Source organism: Lepus europaeus, chromosome 7 (genome assembly GCF_033115175.1).
Source record: "Lepus europaeus isolate LE1 chromosome 7, mLepTim1.pri, whole genome shotgun sequence".
NCBI lineage: Eukaryota > Metazoa > Chordata > Mammalia > Lagomorpha > Leporidae > Lepus > Lepus europaeus.
The window spans coordinates 18,493,353-18,519,913 of NC_084833.1; the positions used below are offsets into that span (position 1 = coordinate 18,493,353).

General features: G+C 44.7%; 1 protein-coding gene across 5 annotated transcripts in view; it reads right to left on the reverse strand.

Moving 5' to 3' along the window:
- The window catches only part of ATG13 (autophagy related 13), a 63,791-nt gene that overhangs the window by 35,314 nt on the left and 1,916 nt on the right, over nt 1-26,561 (reverse strand). The gene's annotated exons all lie outside the window — the stretch shown is intronic.

Here is a 26,561-nt window from a genome sequence, read left to right on the forward strand (position 1 = left end):
AATCTCACTTGGGTCTCCCACCTATTGCCTTCATCCCCACCAGCATTCTCTTCCAGGTTCCCAACGCCCCACCCAGTTCCAGGAATTCCCCTCTGCCTGCTGCCTCCTACCCCCACCCCCATCCTGAGCCCCTGAGGGTCGGGGCCTTCTGCCACGCGTTCCATCAGTGTGCACACAGGCAGCTGGTCACCCACCTCTATGAATTTATCTTCTCAGAATAAATTGGGTCTGGCTGTAAACTCGTACACTGCCTCCTCTCTATTCTGCACCTCTTTTCCTAACAATTGTGGTGCCCCGTGTGCGAAGGCACCAGTCTACAACTCTTTTCCTAACAGTAAATATTTTAGGAAGTATTTATTTGAAAAAGAGAGCACCAGAGGAAAGACACAGAGAAATGTTCCATCCACTGATTCATTCCCCAAATAGCTGCAACAGCCAGGAGCCAAGAACTCCACTCAGGTCTCTCACATGGAGGCCAGGGGGGCTAAGAACTTGGCCATCATCTGCTGCCTTCTCAGGCTCATTAGCAGGAAGCTGGATTGGAAGTAGAACAGCCAGGACTAGAACCAGCTCTCAGATAGGGGATGCTGGAGTCGCAAATAGTGGTTTAACCTGCTGCATCACAATGCCAGTCCCTTCAGTAAATATTTGTATACACATATATATCCATATGCCCACAATATAGATCAAACTATAGAACATTTTCACTATTCCCAAATGTGCCCTTGTGCCCCCCAACCCCTAGTCAATAAATTCACCAAAAGGTAACCACTATCCTAACCTCATCTATCACCACAGATTAGTTTTATCTGCTTTGAATTTCTTATATTAACTCTTTTGTGTATAGCTCCTAATCACCATTATGTTTCTTTTTCTTTTTCTTTTTTTTTTGACAGGCAGAGTGGACAGTGAGAGAGACAGAGACAGAGAGAAAGGTCTTCCTTTTTGCCGTTGGTTCACCCTTCAATGGCCACCGTGGCCGGCGCATCGTGCTGATCAGAAGCCAGGAGCCAGGCACTTTTCCCGGTCTCCCACGCAGGTGCAGGGCCCAAGGACTTGGGCCATCCTCCACTGCCTTCCCAGGCCAAAGCAGAGAGCTGGCCTGGAAGAGGGGCAACCGGGATAGAATCCAGTGCCCCGACCGGGACTAGAACCCGGTGTGCCGGCGCCACAAGGCGGGGGATTAGCCTGTTAAGCCACGGCACCGGCCAACCATTATGTTTCTAAGATTCATCTATATTATTGCATGTAGCAGTAATGTATTTTTTCATTGTGATATTGTACTCCATTTCAAGAATATACCTTACATTTTAAAAGAAATCATACTGTTCCTGTTTTAACTACTAATTCTTGGATATCTGTTCAATGTTATCTGAAGAAAAGTCAGGAGTGCTTATGTTGGGTATACATGTTTTCTGTCAAGCAATTTTGTAATACTTATACCAATTAACACTTCCACCAGTGGTGTTTGAGAGTTCCACGTTATTCCAAATCTATACCGGTACTTGGTACCTTAAATTCTTTACATGTAGCCATCCTTCCAGGGATGTTGCAATTAATGGGGAACAGTTAAGGTTGGAGACAGTGTTAGGAAAATGGCACAGTCTTATCTGTGGCGCGATCTATCCCCAACACCATCCTAGGCTCTAGCCCCGGAGGCCATTGCTGGGTGACCCCATGGCCCAACCACAGGTGTCAGCTCCACTCCCATTCTAATGAGATTCGCTGCTCCTACTTCCCTGTCCTCCCCCTGGCAAAGGTTAAAAGGTCCTGTTCCTGAAAATGTGTCTCTCTCTCTTGATCCCTCTCCTCCTCTCTCACTCTTTCACACCACCCCCCAACTCCCTTCCCCGCCCCGCCTGTCGGGCTTCCCCCACCTGACAAGAAACGTTTCCTCTAACTCCGGTGTTTGGTGTGTTTTGTGGCGGCCTTGCAGACATAAGTGTGTATTCCCCAGAAGAAAGGATAGTTAAAATTCTAACAGGTAAAATCATAATGGCATAAGGTATTAGCTTTTCATTACTATGACAAATTACCTGAGGCAGCCTCTTTTTTTATAGGAAGCTTATTTCAGCTCACCATTCTGGAGATGCAAGGTCTAGGGTCTCATCTGGCATTGGCCTTCTTGCTGACAGAGTTGCAAGGGAGAACAAAGCGTCACATAACAAAAGGCAGGGAATGGATGTGTTCCCTTCCCCTCAGTGAGATCTTTTATAAAGCCATCAGGAGTCAGTCAAGGGCTCTACCCCAAGGAGCTAATCCAACCTAAATCTTTCCAAAGGCCCCACCTCTAAACAGCAAATTGGACTGTTTCCCCCTCTTAGTACCATCAACCTAAGACACTGGAGATCAATCCTTATGAGTACTGGGGATAAATATTCAAACCATAGCAATATTCTACCATAGCAGGCAGAAAAAACTGAGATCCTAGGAAAATATCCACAGAAAAGAAGCACAGAAATAAGTACAGTAATACACTGCATAAGAAAGTTTCAGTTACGGATGCACACATATAAGATGTTGGTCTCCTGATGCTGTAACTGTCTAAGTCTGTGTGAGAACACTTTATCATGTTCCCACAACTACCACACCGACTAAGGATACATTTCTCAAAACTATCCTTGTTGCTAAGTGATATGTGACTGTACACTTAAAAAAATCTTCAAAACACTAGCAAACTCAACAGTACATTAAAAAGATTATTTACCGGGTGGCTGGCATTGTGACGTACTGGGTAAAGCGGCCACCTTTGATGCCAGCACAACTCCAGCATCCCATATAAATGCTGGTTCGTGTCCTGGCTACTCCACTTCCCATCTAGCAGAAGATGGCTAAAGAACTTGGGCACCTGCCACCCATAAGGTACACCCAAATGAATCTCTTGGCTCCTGGCTTTGGCCAGGTCCAGTGCTGGCCACTGAAACCACTTGGGGAGTGAATCAGCAGATGGAAGACTTTTCTTTCTGTTTCTCCCTCTCATTCTGTGACTCTTTCAAATAAATAAATCCTTAAAAATTAATCACTATGATCCAGTGCAGCAAAGATGTCAACATAAGCAAATCAATAAATGAAGGACAAAAGCTATACTATGGTTTTAGTTGATGTAAAAAAAAAAATAACAAAATGACATTATTTTCTGATAAACAGTTTCAACAAATAGGTAAAGAAAGAATGTATTTCAACATAATAAAGACTATGACAAACCCATAGCTAACATCATACTGGATGGGCGGCAAAAACTGAAAGCTTTACTTTTAACATCTAGAACCAAACCAAGATGCCCACTCTCACCATTTCTCCTCAATCCAGTATTGGAAGTCCTAGCCAAAGCAATTAGGGAGGAGGAAGAAATAAAATACATCTAAATTGGAAAGGAAGAAGCCAAATTATGACTGTTTGCATCAACACAATCTTACATATTTAAAATTCTAAAGACTCCAACAAGAAACTATTAGAATAAGTGAACTGAATTAATACAGCTGTAAGATACAAAATCTACAGAAATCCATGAAGTTTCTATACACAAACAGCAAATTGTCTAAAAAAGAAATCAAGCAAACAATAAGTGACAAAATAGCGACAAAAAATAAAATACTTAAGAATAAATGTAATCAAAGAGATGTCTACACTGAAAACTATAAAACATTAATGAAAGAAACTGAATAAAACACAAATAGAAAGATATCCCTGGGGCCAGTCCTGTGGCATGGTAGGTTAAATCTCCTCTGTCTGTGGTGCTGTTATATGGATGCCAGTTCGAGTCCTGGTTGCTCCACTTCCGATCCAGTTCCCTGCTAATGGTCTGGGAAAGCAGAAGATGGCCCAAGTGCTTCAGTCCCTTCACCTGAAGAAGCTCCCGGCACCTGGTTTTGGTACAGCCCAGCTCCGGCCATTGTGGCCATTTGGGGAGTGAACCATTGGAGGGAGACCTCTCCCTCCTTCTCTCTGTCTGTAAGTCTGCCTCTCAAATAAATTTTTGGGGGCCGGTGCTGTGGCGCAGAGGTTAACGTCCCATATGCGTGACGGTTTGAGACCTGGCTGCTCCACTTCCGATCCAGCTCTCTGCTATGGCCTAGGAAAGCAGTAGAAGATGGCCCAAGTCCTTGGGCCCCTGCACACACGTGGAAGACCCGGAAGAAGCTTCTGGCTCCTGGCTTCAGATCGACACAGCTCTGGCATTTATGGCCATCTGGGGAGTGAATCAGCGGATGGAAGACCTCTCTCTCTCTCTCTCTGCCTCTCCTCTCTCTGTGTAACTCTATCAAATAAATGAATAAATCATTAAAAAAATAAAAGGACACAATTGGTTAAAAAAAAATCCCATGTTCATGAACTGGAAGAATTAGTATTGCTAATCAGTATTACCCAGAGACATTACAGATTGAATGCAATCCCCATCATAATACTAATAACAGGGGCAGGCATTACAGTGCCCCTGAGACTCCGGCATCCCATACACTGGTTCTGGCTACTCAGCTTCTAATCCAGCTTTCTGCTAACACATCCCGGAAGGCAGTATATGATGGCTCAAGTGCTTGGGTCCCTGCCACTCATGAAGGAGAGCTGAATTAGGTTTTTGGCTCCTGGCTTTGTCCTAGTCCAAGTTCAGGCCCTTGAGAACATTTAGGGAATAAGCAGCAAATGGGAGTTTTCTTCTGTCTCTGTTTCTCTGCCTCTCAATTAAAAAAAAAAAAGGATCTGAATAGACACACAAATGTCCAAAAGGTATATGAAAAAACATCCAACATCATCACTCCTATTAGAACGGCTATTATCGTAAAAACAACAGAGAACAGTGGCAGAGGGGATGTGGAGAAAGGGGAATCCTTGCACAGTATTGGTAGGAATGTAAGGCTAAAAACTTAAACACAAAGCTCAAAGAATGAAATATAGAACTACCTTATGCACTTTCTTGGCATATATAAAAATGAAATTAGTTTGTTGAAGAGATATCAGCACTCCTATGTTTACTGCAGTATTATTCACAATAGCTAAGACACAGAATCTAACTAAGTACCCATCAACAGATCATGGACAAAAATGTAGTATATACATACAATGGAATACCATTACAAGATAAAAAAGAAGAAAATCCGGCCATTTGCAACAACAAGGATGAACCTGGAAGACATTATGCTAACTGAAATAAGCCAGGCACGATATACAAATGTCCGGTTTCACTCTCAGATGATATCTAAAAAAGGTGATTCCATAGCAGCAGAGAATGATGGTTACCAGAGGCTGTGGTGGCTGACAGGGACTGGGAGATGTTGTACAAAGGATACAAAATTACAATTAGGAGGAAAAAGTTTGAGAGAGCTATACAGCATGAGGACCACAGTTAATGACTATATATTCTATTCTTGAAAAAATGCTGAGGGGGAGAGAGGAAGGGAATATTATTGTGTTCTTAGAATTATATCTACAAACCATACTGAATCTATTAAACACTAATTTAAAAATTTTTAATTAAAATAAAAAAAGCCGAGAGTGAATGCTAAATGTTCTCACCACAAAAATGTTAACTATGTGAAATAAAGCATATTTTAATTAGACTGAACTATTGCACAATGTATATATACTACAAAACATCGGATTTACATAATACATATAATTGTCTGTTAACTGAAAATAAACAAATAATTTTTAAAAAAAGGAAACCACAAAGAGATAAGAAGTAATTGGTGAAACAGGAGGCAATGTTCACTGAAAGTGAAGGAAAATGAAAGTTTCAAGATGAAGGGATGGGGCTTCATCCCTTCACAGCAGGGTAAAAGCTGCCACCTGTGGTGCCTGCATCTCACATGGGCGCCAATTCAAGACCCAGCTGCTCCACTTCTGATCCAGCTCCCTGCTAATGTGCTTGGGAAAGCAGCGGAGGATGGCTGAAGTGCTTGGGCCCCTGCACCCACATGGGAGACCTGGAAGAAGCTCCTGGCTCCTGGCTTCAGATTAGCCTAGCTTCAACTGTTGTTGCAGCCATTTGGGGAGCAAACCAGCAGACAGAAGATCCCTCTCTCTCTGTAACTCTGCCTTTCAAATAAAAATAAATAAATCTTAAAAACAAAAAAGATGAAGATATCTTGAAACAGTATTAAATTCTCCAGAGGTGAAGGAAAGGAATGAGGAAAATCACTGGGCTTGGCTAACAGCTTCTGAGGGGGATGGTTTGTGTAAGTAGAAACTGGGAATGGATTGAGCTAATTCGGAAAAGTATGACAGAAAAAGAACTCAAACTGTCTTGTTAAAAGGATTTTTCCCTTAGGATATAGGTATCCTAGCAAATTTACAAGGAAGGGGAAGAAAACAATGAAGGAAAAAGAGAACATGTGAGAAAAGAAATAATCATTAATAAGGTGTCATGGGGGCCGGTGCTGTGGCACAGTGGCTTGATGCCCTGGCCTGAGGCGACGGCATCCCATACGGGTGCCAGTTCAAGACCTGGGTGCTCCACTTCCAATCCAGCTCTCTGCTATGGCCTGGGAAAGCAGTAGAAGATGGCCCAAGTCCTTGGGCCCCTGCACCTGTGTGGGAGACCCAGAAGAAGCTCCTGGCTCCTGGCTTTGGATCGGTGCAGCTCCGGCCATTGTGGCCAACTGGGAAGTGAACCAGTGGATGGAAGACCACTCTCTCTCTGTCTCTCCTCTCTGTGTACCTCTGACTTTCAAATAAATAAATAAATATAAAAAAGAAAAGAAATAAGATGCCACAGAATGATCCACTGGGATCCAGAACAGGTCAATAGGCTAAGTGAATCAAACTATATAAATGACTTATCTTTGGAGTCTATCACGTGTAGGGTTTTTGCTTATTATTTTCTGCTGTTGTTTCAGACTTATTTATTTATTTGAAAGGCAAATTCACAGAGAAAAAAGGAGAGACACAAAGATCTTCCATCTGCTGGTTCACTCCCCAAATGGCTACAACAGCACTGGAGTATATCTGGTTAGGCTGCTGCCTGCAACACCAGCATCCCATATGGGCACCAGTTCAAGCCCTGGCTGCTCCACTTCCCATCCAATGTCCTGCTAATATGCCTAGGAAAGCAGCAGCAGATGGCCCAAGTACGTGGGCCCCTGAACCCATGTGAGAGACCCAGTAGAAGCTCCAAGCTCTTGGCTTCGGTCTGGCCCAGCTCGGGCTCTTGCAGTCATTTGGGGAGAGAATGAAAACCACTGAACCAGTGGATGAAAGATCACTCTCTTTCTCCCCCTTACTCCTTTTCCTCTCTGTAACTCTGCCTTTCAACTAAATAAACAAATCTTAAATATTTATATGTAATATATGTAAAACATACACACACTGATTTACAGGAGCTATTGCTAAATGATGGCAACATTAGGTTCTTTCAAAAGTGACCTTGGGCCAGTGCTGTGGTGCAGGATGTTAAGCCGCTACCTGCAGTGCTGGCATCCCATACAGGTGTCAGATCGGGACCTGAGTGCTACACTTTTGAACAGGCTCCCTGCTAATGTGCCTGGGAAAGCAGCAGAGGAAGGCTCAGGTGCTGAGGCCCCTGCAACCATGTGGAACACCTGGAGGAAGCTCCTGGATCCTGGCTTTGGCCTGGCCCAGCCCGGGCCATTGTGGCCATTTAGGGAGTGAACCAGTGGATGGAAGATCTGTCCCTCCCTCTCTGCTACCCTTACCCATAAATGAATAAATAGGGGCCAGCACCGTGGCACAGCAGGTTAATGCCTTGGCCTGAAGTGCCAGCATCCCATATGAGTGCCGGTTCTACTCCCGGCTGCATCTCTTCCAATCCAGCTCTCTGCTATGGCCTAGGAAAGCAGTAGAAGATGGCTCAAGTCCTTGAGCCCCTGCACCCACATGGGAGACCTGGAAGAAGCTCTGGCTCCTGGCTTCAGATTGGTGCAGCTCCGGCCATTGCAGCCAACTGGAGAGTGAACCATCGGATGGAAGACCTCTCTCTCTCTCTGCCTCTCCTCTTTCTGTGTAACTCTTACTTTCAAATAAATAAATAAATAAATCTTTAAAAAAAAGTGAATTTATACATGAAGCTAATCACATATTAATAGCTAACCACTTAACGTAACCATGATTTATCCTAATGACATTACTAAACTCAAACTCAATTTTTAAATTTTATTTATTCATTTGAGAGGTAGAGTTACAGATAGTGAAAGGGAGAGACAGAGAAAGGTCTTCCTTCCATTGGTTCACTCCCCAAATGGCTGTAACGGCCGGAGCTGTGCTGATCTGAAGCCAGGGGCCAGGTGTTTCTTCCTGGTCTCCCATGTGGGTGCAGGGGCCCAAGCACTTGGGCCATCTTCTACTGCTTTCCCAGGCCATAGCAGAGAGCTGGATTGGAAGAGGACCAGCTGGGACTAGAACCAGCACCCATATGGGATGCTGGCGCTGCAGGCAGAGGACTAATCTACTGCACCATGGCACTGGCACTGGCCCCTCAAAATTAATCATATTGACAACATTGCTTAAATATTTATATAATGCCTATTTCTATTTACACAAACTTTCTAAGCGGTAAACTCAAAACTATGACAGAGATAGCAAGATGTTGTGCTTGCAAGTAAAAAAAGTCAAACTACTTGCCTACAAGTGCTCAGAACATTCTTTTTTTTTTTTTTTTTTTTTTAAGATTTTATTTGACAGGCAGAGTTGCCGACAGTGAGAGACACACACACACACACACACAGAAAGGTCTTCCTTCTGTTGGTTCACTCCCCAAGTGGCTGCAATGGCTGGACCTGCACCAATTTGAAGCCAGGAGCCAGGTGCTTCCTCCTGATTTCCCATGCGGGTGCAGGGACCCAAGCACTAGGGCCATCCTCCACTGCCCTCCTGGGCCACAGCAGAGAGCTGGACTGGAAGAGGAGCAACCGGGACTAGAACCGGCACCCAAATGGGATGCCAGCGCTGCAGGTGGGGGATTAACCTAGTGCGCCAGGGCACCGGCCCCAACAAACATTATTTTCAAGGCTGATAAGTATTTAATTAGGGGCCAGCTCCATTGTATAGTAGGTAAAGCTGCCGCCTGCTGCACTGGCATCCCATGTGGGCACTGGTTCCAGTCCCAGATGCTCCTCTTCCCATATAGCTCCCTGCTAATGGCCTGGGAAAAGCAGCAGAGGATGGCCCATGACCCATGCTGGGTACCCAAAAAGGGCTCCCAGCTTTGGATCAGCCCGGTTCCGGCTGTTCTGGCCATTTGGGAAGTGAACCAGAAGATGAAAGATCTCCCTCTCCCTCTGTCTCTCTGTAACCCTGTCTTTCAAATAAATAAATCTTTAAAAAAATTTTTTTAGAAAAAGAATTTAAATATTTTCTACCCTTAACATGACTTTAAATTCAGTCTGTCATGCTAGTGTATTCAGGATTGGGGAGAACCAAAAATAAATTTTCAATTTTACATTTACTTCTTAAGCTAACCATGGAAGAGCAGATGGGATCCTTTCTCACCAGGGTCATTTTTTCTATAGTAAGGATTTTCTTTTTGTTGTTAAAACTACAATTTTTTAAAGATTTACTTTTATTTGTTTGGAAGGCACAGTTACAGAGACAGAGATTGAGAGATCTTTCATCTGCTGTTCAGTTCCTAAACAGTTACAATGGCTAGGGCTGGACCAGACCGAAGCGAGAAGCCAGGAGCTTTTTCCTTGTCTCCCACATGGGTGCAGGGGCCTAAGGACTTGGGCCATCTTCTGCTGCTTTCCTAGGCACATTAGCAGGGTGCTGAAATGGAAGTTGAGCAGCAGGGACTTAAATGGCATCCATATGGAATGCTGGCATCCAGGCAGTGGTTTTATCTGCTACACCACAATGCTGGCCCCAGCAAGGATTTTCACATTTTTCTACTAGTACTCTAAGAATCCTAATAATCAAAGGCAGATGAGCATTAATGAGGAAAGAAGGAAAAGCAGTTCTTTACAACAGATGGACAACAAATAAATAAAAGGAATAGCAGAATTAGAAGATGATCATTTTGAAACCATTAATGAATAACTAATTCAAGCAAATCATCAATGAATGCTAAAATGGCTGGGTGGGAGTTTGTTGGCGAAAAGGACTATTTAGACAATCTGTGGGAACATAAGTTATTATTTTTTTTTAAGTTTTATTTACTTGAGAGGCAGAATTAAAGACACAGAGAGGGAGAGACAGACAGGTCTTCCATCTGCTGGTTCACTCCCCAAATGGCCACAATGGACAGAGCTGAGCTGATCTGAAGCCAAGAGCTTCTTCTGCGTCTCCCCCATAGGTACAGGGGCCCAAGCACTTAGACCATCATCAACTGCTTTCCCAGGCTATCAGCAGCGAGCTGGATCAGAAGTGGAGCAGCTGGGACTCGAACTGGAGCACATATAGGATACTAGTGCCACAGGCAGAGGCTTGATCAACTATGTTACTGCGCAGGTCCCCACACATTACTTATTAATTACAAATAATAATGGACCTAAAAGGCAATCTGCATAAGTGAAGTTGACACTTTGAAAAGCAATGAATTTGAACAGCCCTTGTCTTGGCTGTTGAGGAACTTTTTTTTCATACTATTTGTTGAACTCTTTACTTAACATAGAGTTAATCACATGTGTATAAACTTCCTTTTTAAAGATTTATTTACTTATTTGAAAGTCAGAGTTACAGAGAGAGAGAGAGGTCTTCCATCTGCTGGTTCACTCCCCAGATGGCAGCAACGGCCAGAGCTACCCCAATCCAAAGCTAGGAGCCAGAAGCATCTTCCAGGTCTCCCATGCAGGTGCAGGGGACCAAGGACTTGAGCCATCTTCTACTGCTTTCCTAGGCCATAGCAGAGAGCTGGATTGGAAGCAGAGCCGCTGGGATGCGAATTGGCACCTGTATGGGATACCAACACTGCAGGTGATTCCTTAACCCAATATGCCACAGTGCTGGTCCCATGTGTATAAACTTAATTGAAAATAGATCTTAATTAAAAAATAAGTGTTTGAATAAGAAAGGGAGGGGGAAGAGGGCTGGGAGTGTGAGTGGGAGGCCAGGCTATGATGGGAAGAATCATCATGTTCCTAAAGTTGTAATTATGAAGTGTATGAAGTATGTAACAGTAAAGCTGCTTAGTTTGACATATATTCCTAATGGTACAGTGTAAAAACTTGCCAGGGCCCCAAACCCCCTTAAGCTGGGTGGTAAAAATAGCATTTTAAGTGTTAAAGTGAGCATATGATTAGGATTAAGTGTTAAAGTGATCATATAGATAGGATTGTTACAGTAATCATATAAATAGGATTGTCTGGTAATAGTAATAGAATTAAAAAGGAGTGTATGCTCCAACATGGGAAGCAGTCCATACATACAGCAGACTCCTAAAATCACTTTAAGTAGCACTCTGACCTCAGAATCATCCCTTAAGGCATTCTGGTCTGGCTTAAAAGCCTATGAGAGCATTCAGGCACAGAAAGCCAAGATACTGTGGCAAAAAATATTCTACATGAAGGACCTCTGTCGGTGAGACCCCAGTGGAAAGAAATGGTCATCAAATAAGGATGTACTTTTCTCTGAAGGGAGGAGAGAACTTCCACTTTGCTTATGGCCTTATCTAAATTCTGATGGAGTTTGTGGATTCAAAAAGCTTCCATGGCATAGGCAGCTCATGTCAAGAGCCTCGGATGATCACTGACATCATACGTGAGAGTTAATTGTTAAATTAACAACAGAAATCACTGTGCACTAACTTCCCATGCAAGACCTCTGTCTTGAAAGAGTTATGAGAGTTAACAGTAAAAACTCATTCCCAAAGATTTCTTTCATTTTAGTATATTAAGGATATTTTATGTTTCATAAGTTTTAGTTATGCCTAAGTATGCAACTCCATTGTTTGTTTTCTTAGGTGCTTCCTCAATACAACTTGTGGGGCCAGCGCTATGGCATAGTGGGTAAAGCCGCCACCTGCAGTGCCAGCATCTCATATGCGTACTGGTTTGCCTCCTGGCTGTTCCACTTCCAATCCAGCTCTCTGCTATGGCCTGGGACAGCAGCAGAAGATAGCCCAAGTCCTTGGGCCCCCGCACGCATGTGGGAGACCTGGAAGAAGCTCCTGGCTCCTGGCTTCGGATCAGTGCAGCTCCAGCAGCGCAGCCATCTAGGGAGTGAACCAGAGGATGGAAGACACAGTCTCTCTCTCTCTCTCTGCCTTGCTCTCTCACTATGTGTAACTCCGTCTTTAAAAAAATGATAAAACTTGTTCTCAAGGAACTATTTTCTTTTAATGTTTTAAATGGAGGTCTTATGTCTCCTAAATTATAGTTATGTCTAATTGCTCACAAAAGATGTATCCTTCTTGTATGTTTCTTTAAAGTTAATTAAGTTACTAACAAAAAAGAAGTGAAATTAACTTCAAGATGCAATGACTTTAACATCCCTTGTCTTGACTGTTGAGGAACAGGTTTTTGTATGTGTGTATGCAAATTATTGAACTCTTCACTTAGTATTGAGTTGGTCTTCTGTATATAAAGTTAAGTTAATTGAAAATGGATCAAAGGCTGGCGCTGTGGCTTAACAGGCTAATCCTTCGCCTTGCGGCGCCGGCACACCGGGTTCTAGTCCCGGTTGGGGTGCCGGATTCTATCCCGGTTGCCCCTCTTCCAGGCCAGCTCTCTGCTATGGCCCGGGAAGGCAGTGGAGGATGGCCCAAGTCCTTGGGCCCTGCACCCGCATGGGAGACCAGGAGAAGCACCTGGCTCCTGGCTTCGGATCATCACGATGAGCCGGCCACAGCAGCCATTGGAGGGTGAACCAACGGCAAAAAGGAAGACCTTTCTCTCTGTCTCTCTCTCTCACTATCCACTCTGCCTGTCAAAAAAAAAAAAAAAAAAAAAAAGGATCACAGTGCACTTGGCTAATCCTCTGTCTGTGGCGCCGGCACACCGGGTTCTAGTCCCAGTTGGGGTGCTGGATTCTGTCCCAGTTGCTCCTCTTCCAGTCCAGCTCTCTGCTGTGGCCCGGGAAGGCAGTGGAGGATGGCCCAGGTCCTTGGGCCCTGCACCCACATGGGAAACCAGGAGGAAGCACCTGGCTCCTGACTTCGGATCAGTGCAGTGCGCCAGCTGCAGCGCGCCGGCCATAGTGGCCATTTGGGGGGTGAATCAACAGAAAAAGGAAGACCTTTCTCTCTGTCTCTGTCTCTTACTGTCTAACTCTGCCTGTCAAAAAAAAAAAAAAAAAGAGAGAGAGAGAGAGAGAAAGAAAGAAAAAGAAAATGGATCATAGTGGAGAATGGGACTGGGAATGGGAGAGGGAGGAGGAGGGATGGGAGTGCAGGTGGGAGGGCAGGTGGTGAGAAGAATCACTGCATTCCGAAACTACTTATGAAATGCATGAAATTTATATTCCTTAAATAAAAGGTTTCTTTAGGGAAACAAACAAACAATAATGGATGCAATCTTTACAAGGAAACTGACATTGTAGCCCTTTTTAGAATTTTTTAGCAGTTATTTATTTATATATTTTCATTTTATTTAAAAAGCAGACACAAAGAAGCAGAGACAGCGATTTGCCATCTACTGACCACTCACTGAATACTCAGAATTACCAAGGTTGAGCCAGACTGAAGCCGGGAGATGGAATTTCAATCTGGGTTTCCCACAAGGGACCCAAGTACTTGTCTCATCAGTTGCTGCCTCCAAGAATGTGCATTGGTGAGAAGCTGGAATCAAGAGCAGAGCTAGGACTCCAACCCAGGCACTCTGATATGAGATGCAAGCATCCCAAGTGGTCTTAACCACTGCATCAAATTCTGCCCCTGCACCTATTTTTTTTTGGACAGGCAGAGTGGACAATGAGAGAGAGAGACAGAGAGAAAGGTCTTCCTTTTCCGTTGGTTCACCCCACAACGGCCGCTGTGTCTGGTGTGATGTGGCCAGCGAGCTGCGCCGATCCGAACCCAGGAGCCAGGTGCTTCCTCCTGGTCTCCCATGTGGGTGCAGGGCCCAAGCACTCGGGCCATCCTCCACTGCACTCCTGGGCCACAGCAGAGAGCTGGACTGGAAGAGGAGCAACCAGGACAGAATCCGGCGCCCCAACCGGGACTAGAACCCGGGGTGGCAGCGCTACAGACGGAGGATTAGCCTAGTGAGCCGTGGCGCCTGCCCCTGCATCTGTTCTTGATGTTGCCTAGTAAAAAGGCCATGACATCATTTATGGAATATTCTTGCAAGCAATCTGGCAAGCTCAAATTAAAAGACATTTTACAGAAAAAAAATGGGCTTGTATTGTTAAAAAGTGTCAGTATTATGAAAGACAAAAAAGGCTGAAAGATTTTCAGACTACAGAAGAATGAAGCAGCTTAACAATAAATTTTATATAGGATCCTGGACTAGTTCATGAATTTTAAAAAAGTTCTAGAAAGAACAGTATTGAAACAATTTGTAACATTTGAATACAACTGCACCTTAGGTAATAGTAACAATATTGCATGAGTATTAAATTTCCAGAAGTTGATACAATTAACCTTTGGTTAACACTCTTACTCTTTAGGAAATCCAAGTAACTTCTTTCAAGGATTTAGGAAAAGAAAAGAAAAGAAAAGAAAAGAAAAGAAAAGAGAAGAGAAGAGAAGAGAAGAGAAGAGAAGAGAAGAGAAGAGAAGAAAAGAAAAAGAAAGAAAGAAAGGGCCAGCGTTGTGGCACAGTAGGTAAGGACACTGCATGTGAGGTCAGTATCCCACGTGAGCCCATTTGAGTCCCAGCTGTTCTATTGCTAACAAGCCTGGAAAAGCAGAGAAGATGGACCAAGTACTTGGGTCCCTGCTATTCACGTGGGAAACCAGATGGAGTTCCAGGCTCCTTGAACTAGACTAGCACCAGGCTGTTGTGGCCATTTGGGGAGTGAGCCAGTGGCTGGAAAAATAAATCTCTCTCATTCATATCCTCTCTCTCTCTCTCTCTTTCAAAAAAATAAATCTTAGAAATAAAAAAAAAAAGTGTGAATTTATGTGAAGAGTCTAAGAAAATCCACTGTAGGCTGGCCTTTTAACCTAGCACTTAAGACCACAGTGAAGATGTCAGAGTACCTAGGGTTTGGAGCAAGCACCTGCCTTCAGCCTCCTGCTAATGGCAGACACCGGAAGGCAGCAGTGACGGATGGCTTGAAATAAAATGACCATCCAGTCTGTGACAGGGTGGAGGACTTAAGTAATTCTCACCCAGGACAGAAATTTTCTAAAGTTAGTTCTGTCTCCATGTGGGCTGACTTCAAACACACTTTTTTTTTTTTTTTTTTTTTTTTTGACAGGCAGAGTGGACAGTGAGAGAGAGAGACAGAGAGAAAGGTCTTCCTTTTCCATTGGTTCACCCTCCAATGGCCGCCGCGGCTGGCACATTGCGGCCGGCGCACTGCGCTGATCCGAAGGCAGGAGGCAGGTGCTTCTCCTGGTCTCCCATGCGGGTGCAGGGCCCAAGCACTTGGGCCATCCTCCACTGCCCTCCCGGGCCATAGCAGAGAGCTGGCCTGGAAGAGGGGCAACCGGGACAGAATCCAGCACCCCGACCATGACTAGAACCCAGTGTGCCGGCGCTGCAAGGCGGAGGATTAGCCTGTTGAGCCATAGCGCCGGCTCAAACACACTTTTTCACACAGTCTGAATGACTGCAATGGATCCAGATCCCATCACAGAATTTCCTCTCCTTAGAGTGAAGGGGGCTAAAAGTTCATGCTAAACGCTAATATAAAATCTCTCAAGGTGGGGCCAGTGTTGTGGTGCAGCAGGTTAAGCTGCCACTTGGTTCAAGTCCTGGCTTCTTGGCTCCCAATCTAGCCATCTGCTAATGTGCCTGGGAAGCCAGTGGATGATGGCCTTCACGTACATGGGTTCCTGCCCCCAAAGTATTGGGAGGAGTTCCTGGCTGCAGCTGCTGGGGCCATCTGGGGAGTGAACCAGTGCATCAAAGAGCTCTCTGTTGCAATAACTTTCAAATAAATCAATAAATAAATCCTAAAAAAAAGACCTGTAAAAGAAAGAGAATGTGTGGTAGCTACAGCAATGCTAGCCCCAAATGAAGAGATCACATGAATAGTAAAGCGTCAGGCTTGTAAAGGCCTGAGTACTAGACAGTAGCAAGGAAAGGAGGTCTTGGGTAAGTAGAGTGAGAAGTTCTAGGAACAGGGACTTGTTTAAAGGCAGGAGTCCTAGATCTAGCTTTTGAACAGGAGTTTCAGATTTAGGATGCTGACAAAGCAGTAGGCTGAATTTTTTCTAACATGACTTCACACACTTTTTCCTAAGAATTAAGATACAATTCACACACCACAAAAGTCAACATTTTCAAGTATATAACTCAGTGGTTTTAGTATATTCACAAAGCTGTGTAGCCATCATCACTATCCAATTTCAGAACATTTCCATCTTACCAAAGAGAAATCACAATTTTATTATCATTCACTCTCCACTTCTCAACCCCGAAACTCCAAACAACCACGAAGGTACTTTCTATCTATATTTGCTTATCTTGGACATGTGACATAAACAAAGTCACACAATATGTGGCTTTCTGTTATTGGCTTCTTTCACAGGGAATACTGTTTTTAAGGTTCAACCTGCATTGCAGCATGCTTCAGTCAGGCATTCGTTCCTTTTTGTGGCTAAACAATATTCCACTGCACATATGTAGCTTATTTTGCTTGTGAGTTCATCAGCTAGTGGCATCTGAGCTGTCTCTACTTTTTGTCTACTATGAGTACCACCATAAAGTTCATGGAAATTGGGATTAAAAGATAACTTTTTTCTGGTATAAAAAAATTTTGAACTCCATGTGTAAGTTTTTCATAACGCACATTTCCCACAAACTTTAAGTATACCCTTAAAGACTACTAAGAACCTCAGTGTACACCTTTTATGGTAACAAATGCTTTCAATTCTCTTGGGTATATAAGCAGAAGTTGAATTCCTGGGTCATATGGTAATTCAACATTTAACTTTTTGAGGAACTGCAAAACTGTTTTCCAAAGCAGCTGTACCATTTGATATTCATGGAAATGGGCAGTATTTTAAGAAGAGGACACATGTGGCAGAAGCGGGTTAACGCTCTGGCCTGAAGCACGGCATCCCATACAGGTGCCGATTCGAGACCTGGCTGCTCCACTTCCAATCCAGCTCTCTGCTATGGCCTGGAAAAGCAGCAGAAGATGGCCCAAGTCCTTGGGCAAATGCACCCGCGTGGGAGACCAGGAAGAAGCTCCTGGTTCCTGGCTTCAGATCAGCACAGCTCCAGCCACTGCGGCCAATTGGGCAGTGAACCAGTGGATGGAAGACCTCTCTCTCTGCCTCTCTTCTCTCTGTGTAACTCTTGACTTTTAAATAAATAAATATATATTTAAAAAAAAAAAAAAAGGAATAGGATACAAATTGACCAAAGGGACAAAGATGATACATACCATGTATGTGTAGGTCTTTTCCCTATTCCTTTAAATCTGCATAATTCCCTCTTTTTCATATTTCCATTTGCTTTTTCTTTTTTTTTAAATTTTTTTTATTTTTAATTTTTCTTATTTTTTGACAGGCAGAGTGGACAGTGAGAGAAACAGAGAGAAAGGTCTTCCTTTTTGCCGTTGGTTCACCCTCCAACGGCCGCCGCGGCCGGTGCACCGCGCTGATCCAATGGCAGGAGCCAGGTGCTTCTCCTGGTCTCCCATGGGGTGCAGGGCCCAAGCACTTGGGCCATCCTCCACTGCACTCCCTGGCCTCAGCAGAGAGCTGGCCTGGAAGAGGGGCAACCGGGACAGAATCCGGCACCCCGACCGGGACTAGACTTGGTGTGCCGGTGCCGCTAGGCGGAGGATTAGCCTATTGAGCCGTGGCGCCGGCCTTTGCTTTTTCTTTTTAAGATTTATTTATTTGCCATCGGATCAGCGCGGTGCGCCGGCTGCGGCGGCTATTGGAGGGTAAACCAATGGCAAAGGAAGACCTTTCTGTCTCTCTCTCTCTCTCTCTCTCACTGTCCATTCTGCCTATCAAAAATTTAAAAAAAATTATTTATTTGAAAGCCAGAGTTACAGAGAGATGGAGAGATAAATAGATAGACATTTTCCATCCACTAGTTCACTCCCCCAGATGGCTGCAACGGCCAGGGCTGAGCCAGGACGAAGCCAGGAGCCAGGAAGCTTTTGTAGATCTCCAACAAGGGTGGCAGGGATCCAAGTACTGGGGCCATCTTCTACTGCTTTTCCCAGGCCATCAGCAGAGGCAGAGCAGCCAGGTCTCAAAATGGCACCTACATGGGATGCTGGCAACACAGGCAGCAGCTTTATCCACTATGCCACAACACTAGCCCCCTTTCCATTCTCTTTTCATCCATAATATACAATCCAGATACATATACTATCATATTCTTTCTTATTTATAAAAATGGTGATTTTTTTATTTCAGAAATTTATTAAATGTAGTTATAATTTGTATGACTTCAAACTACCTCTTCTGGGCCTGTGCTGTGCCATAGAGGGTAAAGCCACTGCCCCTGCGGTGCCGGCATCCCACATGGCCACCAGTTCAAGACCTGGCTGCTCCACTTCTGATCCAGCTCTCTGCTATGGTCTGGGAGGGCAGTGGAAGATGGCCGAAGTCCTTGGGCCCCTGCACCCACGTGGGAGACCCGGAAGACGTTCCTAGCTCCCGGCTTCAGATCAGCACAGCTCCGGCCATTGCAGCCATCTGGGGAGTGAACCATCAGCTGGAAGACCTCTCTCTCTTTGCCTCTCCTCTCTGTGTAACCATGACTTTCAAACTACCACTTCTTTTCAAATTTTTTTACTGTGGTAACATGTAAAATGTACTGTCTTAATCATTTTGAAGACTAGTTCTGTGGGACTACCCATCTTCATAATGCTGCAATCATCACCATAACCAATCTCCAGATCTGTTTTCAACTTGTCAAACAAACTTCGTGGGAGTTAAGCTGTAGCCTGCAGCACTGATACCTCACATGGGGGCTGATTCAAGTCCTGGCTGCTCTTCTGATCCAGTTCCCTGTTAATGCCCTGGGAAAAGCAGCAGAATATGACCCGAGTGCTTGGGCCTGTATACCCATGTAGGAGACCCAGAAGTTCCTGGCTTCAGTCAGTTCCAGTTCTGGCTGTTTTGACCATTTGGGGGAGTGAACCAGTGAATGGATGATCTCTCTCTAACTCTGCCTTTCAAATAAATAAATCTTTAAAAACAAAACAAAACAAAAAACCAAGTTGCCGGCACTGTGGCAACACGAGTAAAGCTGCCACCTGTGGTGCCGGCATCCCATATGGGCTCCAGTTTGAGTCTCAGCTGCTCCAATTCCGATCCAGCTCCCTGCTAATGTTCCTCTGAGAGCAGTGGAAGATGGCCCCAGTGCTTGGCCCCTGCACCCATGTGGAAACCCCAGAAGCAGCTCCTGGCTTCAGCCTGATCAAGTCCTGGCCATTGTGGACATTTGGAGCGTGAAACAGCGGATGGAAGATCTCTCTCTCTCTGTCTCTCCTCTCTCTGTAACTCTTTCAAATAAATAAAATAAATCTTAAAAAACAAAAAACCAACAGAATTAGACAAAGACTTTAAAATAACTATGCATAAAATGGTCAGCCAAATAAAGCACACAAATGAGAATTTTTTTAAAGATTTATTTTATTTATTTGAAAGTCAGAGTTACAGAGAGAAGAGAGACAGAAGGAGAGACATCTTCCATCTGCTGGTTCACTCCCCAAATGGCCTCAATGGCCAGGGCTGGGTCAGACCTAAGCCAGGAGCCAAGAGTTTCTTCTGGGTCTCACACATGGGTGCAGGTGGTATAGTACTTGGGCCATGTTCCACTGCTTTCCCAGGCACATTAGCAGGGAGCTGGATGGGAAGTGGTGCAGCCAGGACTCCAAGTGGTGCCCAAATAGGATACCAGTGTCATAGGTGGTGGCTTACTTGCTAAGCAACAATGTTGGCCTTACAATTTAGAATTCTGACTCAGAACTAGAAACCATAAAAAAAAACCTGAATAGCTGGTTTGAGTCTGGATGTTCTACTTCCCATTAAGTTCCCTGCTAATAAACCTGGGAAAGCAGAGGAAGATGGCCCAGGTTCTTGGGCCCTTTGCCACCCACATGAGGCAGCTGGCTGGAATTCTAGGCTCCTGTCTTCAGCCTGACCTATCCCTAGCATTTTAGTCATCTGGGGAGTAAACCAGCGAATGGAAGATATTTCTCTCTATGACTCTCCCTCTAACTCTGCATTTCAAATAAGTCATACATATATATAAAATATATACAAATATATAAAAAACATTTATATATATATAAAACCTACACGCAATGTGTATATATGTGTGTGCGTGTGTGTGTATGTTTGTGTGTATCACCAAATAGAACTCTAAAACTGAAAAACAAGCCAAATACACCAAATTTCTTTGATTTGTCAATGGGTGACTTTAATAGCAGATGAGGCCAGAAGAGAAAACCAGTGGAAGAGAATATAGGCCAGAAGAAGACGAAACTGAGAATGAAGCACAGAGCAACAAAAGAATGAAAAATGGAACAAAGAATGTAAGATTCCAGAGAACACTGGAGAAACTACACTGGAATGCCAAGGGCAAGTCCAGAGGACCAGGTGAAGAGGAAGGCCTCTCATTTGCTGACTGTTCAAAAATAAACCCTGGAAAGCCAACGGTGTACATTAGGACCTAAGAAGTGGGGCCAACAGTGGCCTGACCAAACTGCAAGACCAAGCTTTTAACCTTACATGCACATAAGGACAATGTGGAACCAGGGGGTGGGGGGAAAAAAGATTACCTTATCAGAAAAAAAAAAAAATACAAAAGATGGGATCAGTGCTGTGGCAGCACCCACATCCCATGTGAGTGTCAGTTCGAATCTAGGCTGCTCCACTTCCAATCCAGCTCCCTGCTAATGTGCCTGAGAAGGCAGCAGAGGATAGCCCAAGTTCTTGGGACCCTGAACCCACATGGGAAACCCAGAAAAAGCTCTTGGCTTCTAGCTTTGGATCAGCCCAGCTCCAGCAGGTGTGACCATTTGGAGAGTTAACCAGCGGATGGAAGATCTCTAATTCTGCCTTTCAAATAATAAAATATTAAAAAAAAAAAAAAAAAAAAGAAAAAAAAGAAAGGAAACAAAAGACTGTTCATCTATTTCAGAGACACTACCTAAGGTTAATCATATCATGACAGGGGCCGGTGCAGCGGGTTAACGCCCTGGCCTGAAGCACCGGCATCCCATATGGGCGCCGGTTCTAGTCCTGGCTGCTCCACTTCCAGTCCAGCTCTCTGCTATGGCCTGGGAAAGCAGTAGAAGATGGCCCAAGTCCTTGCGACCCTGCACCTGGAGACCTGGAAAAAGCTCCTGGTTCCTGGCTTCGGATTGGCGTAGCTCTGGCCATTTTGGCCAATTGGGGAGTGAACCATTGGATGGAAGACCACTCTCTCTCTCTGCCTCTCCTCTCTCTGTGTGACATTTTCAAATAAATAAATAAATCTTTTAAAAAAATCATACATGACAACAGGTACAAAGTGAGGCATTAAGTTACCTGAGAGACACAGGACGTAAGAAAGGTCTAACACATGTACAACATGAGTCTCAGAGGGAAATGGGAAAGAATGGGACAGGAGCAAAATGCAAAAATACACAGTTGAAAATTTTCACATAAAGAAGTAAATAAAAGTACAATAGAGAAGTTTGGTAATTAGCTTACTAGGGAGGCATGAAAGTGCCTTTGTAAGGAATACTTAAACGTGATTCAAGGGGGCTGGAGCCATGGCTCACTTGGTTAATCCTCTGCCTGCGGCACTGGCATCCCATGTGAGCACCAGGTTCTAGTCCCAGTTGTTCCTCTTCCAGCTCTCTGCTGTGGCCCGGGAGGGCAGTGGAGGATGGCCCAGGGTGCTTGGGCCCCTGCACCTGCATGGGAGACCAGGAAGAAGCACCCGGCTCCTGGCTTCAGATCGGCGCAGCGTCGGCTGTGGCGGCCGTTTTGGGGGTGAACCAGCAGAGGGAAGACCTTTCTCTCTGTCTCCCCCTCTCACTATCTATCTGTCAAATAAATTTTTAAAAAAATATGATTCAAATAAAGGCAGAAAGAAAGTAAAATAAAGCAACAGAAAACGGAAAGAGGGAGTAAAGGAACAATTTAAAAACCAGTCCAAAGAATAAATAATGCCGACATCTGATTTCCCGAAAATTTTCAGAAAATTAGAAAAAGGGGGAAAACATCATTAAGCTTATATTTAATCAGGGCATCTAAATCTCAAAATTTCTCAAATTATCTTTCTCCAAGTAAGCTATTAGCTGTTGGCAACAGAAAGGGAACTAGAGGGGAAAACCTTCCTATGATTTGGAAAAGACCCAAAATGATGTTTTTCAAATCTATTTTTACTCTGCCTCAAATAGAGGCAGAGAGAAAGAATCTTCCAACTGCTGGTTTACTCCCCAAATGCCTACCGTAGCCAAGGCTCAGCCAGACCAAAGCCAAGGACCTTGATCCCAAATGGGTGGCAGCGATTTGAGCTATCACCTACTACCTCCCAGGAAACTAGACTTGGAAGTGGAGCCAGGACTAACATCCAGGCACTCTGACATGGGGTATGGTCATCCTAAATGGCATCTTAACTGCTGCGTCAAACTCCCACTCCATGATTAAAAAAATACAGACTTTTTAAAAAAAAATGTATTTAATTAATTTATTTGAAAGGCAGGATTACAGGGTGGGGGTGGGGGAATCTTTCATTGGCTGGTTCATTCCCCAAATGGCCACAATAGCTGGGGCTAGGCCAGGCCAAAGCCAGGAGCCCAGAACTCTCCAAGTCTCCCATGTGGGAGGCAGGGTCCTAAGTACTTGGGCTATCTTCTGCAGCTTTCCCAGGGACATTAACAGGGAAATCCACCGCATAATTTTAAACTCTGTATTTCTTTCACATATAAATAAAATGTAGAAGCAGTATTTTTTAAAATAGCAGTGCTAAGTTATAACTTCCATAAATTCTTTATTTATTTTTTACTAAGATACAATGGAGAGTCAACTGTATATGTTCATCAAGTTTTTTTCTTTTTTTTTCTCTTTTTTTTTTTTTTGACAGGCAGAGTGGACAGTGAGAGAGAGACAGAGAGAAAGGTCTTCCTTTTGCCGTTGGTTCACCCTCCAATGGCCGCCACGGTAGCGCGCTGCGGCCGGCGCACCGCACTGATCCGATGGCAGGAGCCAGGTGCTTCTCCTGGTCTCCCATGGGGTGCAGGGCCCAAGCACTTGGGCCATCCCCCACTGCACTCCCTGGCCACAGCAGAGAGCTGGCCTGGAAGAGGGACAACCGGGACAGGATCGGTGCCCCCGAAAGGGACTAGAACCCGGCGTGCCGGCGCCGCAAGGCGCAGGATTAGCCTAGTGAGCCGCGGCGCCAGCCTCTACAATTATTTTTTAAAAATATATTTTATTTATTTGAAAGGCACAGTGATAGAGGAAGAGAAAGAGAGAGAGAGAGAGAGACAAAAAGAGAGAGAAAAATCTACTCATAGTCCACTTCCCCAAAGGCCAAAACAGCCCATGTTTGTCCAGGCAAAAGCCTGGGTCCAGAGCTCCATCAGGTCTCCCACATGGGTTGACAGGGGCCCAAGTACTTGGGCCATTCTCCATGGCTTTCCCAGGTATACAATCTGAGACCTGGACTGGAAATAGAAGAGCCAGGAATTGAACCAGCATTCTACTATGGGATGCTGGAGTTACAGGTGGCAGCCTAGCTCACTGTGCCACATTACTGGCCCCTAGTATAAATTAAAGGCAATTAATTAAAATGAATTTTCATTCCTTTTCAGGATTTCCTTTTAAAGATTTAAATCCTGGGGCTGGCACTGTGGTGTAGTGGGTAAAGCCACTGCCTGAGGTGCTAGCATTCCACATGGTGCCAGATCAAGTCCTGGCTGCTCTACTTTTTTTTTTTTTTAAAGATTTATTTTATTTATTTGAAAGACAGAGTTACAGAGAGAGGTAGAGACCGAGAGAGAGGTCTTCCATCCGCTGGTTCACTCCCCAGGTGGCCGCAACAGCCAGATCTGTGCTGATCTGAAGCCAGGAGCCAGGAGCTTCTTCCAGGTCTTCCATGCGGGTGCAGGGGCCCAAGGACTTGGGCCATCTTCTACTGCTTTCCCAGGCCATAGCAGAGAGCTGGATTGGAAGAGGAGCAGCTGGGACTGGAACTGGCGCCCATATGGGATGCCAGTGCTTCACGCCAGGGCTTTAACCCGCTGCGCCACAGCACCGGCCTCTGCTCTACTTCTGACCCAGCTTCCTGCTAATGTGGCTGAGAAGGCGGAGAGAAGGTCCTAGTTCTTGGGTCCCTGCACCCACGTGGGAGACTTGGAGGATCCTGGCTCCTAGCTTCAGCCTGGCTCAGCCTGGTCCAGTCCAAGCATTTGGGGAGTGAACTAGCAGATGGAAGATTTCTCTCTCTCTCCTCTCTCTCTCTGCCTTTCAAATAAATAAATAAATCTTGGGGGCTGGTGCTTTGGCACAGCAGGTAAAGCCACTGCCTGCAGCTGCTCCACTTCTGATCCAGCTCTCTGCTATGGCCTGGGATAGCAGTAGAAGATGGCTCAAGTCCTTGGCCCCTGCACCCTTGTCGGAGACCCAGAAGAAGCTCCCGACTATGGATTGGCCCAGCTCGAGCAGTTGTGGCCATTTGGGGAGTGAACCAGTGGATGCAAGACTTCTCTCTGCCTCTGCCTCTCTGTAACTTTGCCATTCAAATTAAAATATTTTAAACTTTTTAAAATAAACAAATATTTTTCTTTTAGATTATTTCTTTATTTGAGAGGTAGAGTTACAGACAGTGAGAGAGAGAGAGACAGAAAGGTCTTCCTTCCATTGGTTCACCCCCAAATGGCAGTAACGGCTGGGGCTACGTCAATCTGAAGCCAGGAGCCAGGAGCTTCTTCTTGGTCTCCCACGTGGGTGCAGGGGCCCAAGCACTTGGGCCATCTTCCACTGCTTTCCCAGGCCACAGCCAAGAGCTGGATCGGAAGAGGAGTGGCTGGGACTAGAACCGTTGCCCATACGGGATGCCAGCGCCACAGGCAGAGGATTAACCCACTGCGCCACGGCGCCAACCCCAAATAATTATTTTTAACAAAAAAAAAAAAAAAAAAAAAAGATTTAAAACCCAAACTTTAGCTAGGTTTCTTGATTCCCCTTGGGACAAAAGGACTATACAGTTTCCTCTGAATCTTCCTGGCTACAGCACCTCTGTCCTAACTCCTGCTACTTGCAGTTTTTGTTGATCTCCACAGTTCGATAAAGCAGCAGCAAGGAACAGAAACTCTAGGCACTTTTCCCCATTAAATTTATGCATGAAAAAAATGGTAGTTCATGGAAATTTATCTTACTCATCTTGATACTCCACACTGGAAATCACTTCCATGTTGTCCACATGTACATCTTAGATAAGCTCTGCGCGAGAATAAACTTTCCTGAAGTGTATATACTTAAGACTCTCAAGTCAACATGAGGGGTCTTTAAAAAGTTGATGGAAAATGAGAATTATGAAAAACTTATGCTTGCATATATTTCAAAACTTTTGCATTAAACATTAATTCCATTTTTCTCAATCTTTTTGAAGTAACCTTAAACAAGTCAAAAAGTCTGAGCAATATAGTGTTACTCAAACCTGGACACCTTGAACTGAGTCATACGGATCACAAGTTAACGAGGGAGGAAAGGACAATAAAAAAATACAAGCGAGATTTCCTGCCCACACCTCCATCCAGGACACTTCCAGATGCTTGCATGACTGAACTCAACTTTGTTCTCCTGATTCTTAATCCTGAAATACAATATTCTTTGGGGCCAGCGTTGTGGCATAGCAGGTAAAACTGCCACACTGCAATGCTGGCACCTCAAATGGGCACCAGTTCACGTCCCAGCTGCTCCACTTCCAATCCAGCTCCCTGCTGATGGCCTGGGAAAAACAACAGAAGACGGCTCAAGTGCTTGGGCCCCTGCCACCCACGTGGGAGACCTGAATGAATCTCCTGGCTCCTGTCTGGCCAATCACTGGTCATTGGGCCATCTAGGGAGTGAATTACTGCTTGGACGATCTAACTCTGACTTTGGCAATACATAAATAAATCTTTATAAAAAGCAATTTAATCTGGAATGTTTTGTTCTTAAATATCTGTAGTATTTGCTTCTGTTTTCATAACTATTCATGAGGGAAAAATACAAATACAAAATAAAATCTGTTAGGTCTCAGTAAAGAAAAACTCTGTAGGGGCCAATATTACAGCTTAGTGTTAAGCCACAGCCTGCAATGCTGGCATCCCACATGGGTGCCTGTTGGGAGTCCCAGCTGCTCTGCTTCTGATCCAGCTTCCTGCTCATGTGCCTGGAAAAGCAGCAGAGGATGGCCCAAGTGCTTGCGCCCCTACACCCACATGGGAGACTCGGAAGAAGCTCCTGCGCCTGGCTTTGGCCTGCCCCTGCGGCCATTTTAGGAGTGAACCACTGTATGGACGATCTCTCTCTCTCATTTTCTCTCTGTCTATAACTCTGCCTTTCAAATAAATTAATAAATCCTTTTTTAAAAAAATTAGGAAAACTCAGG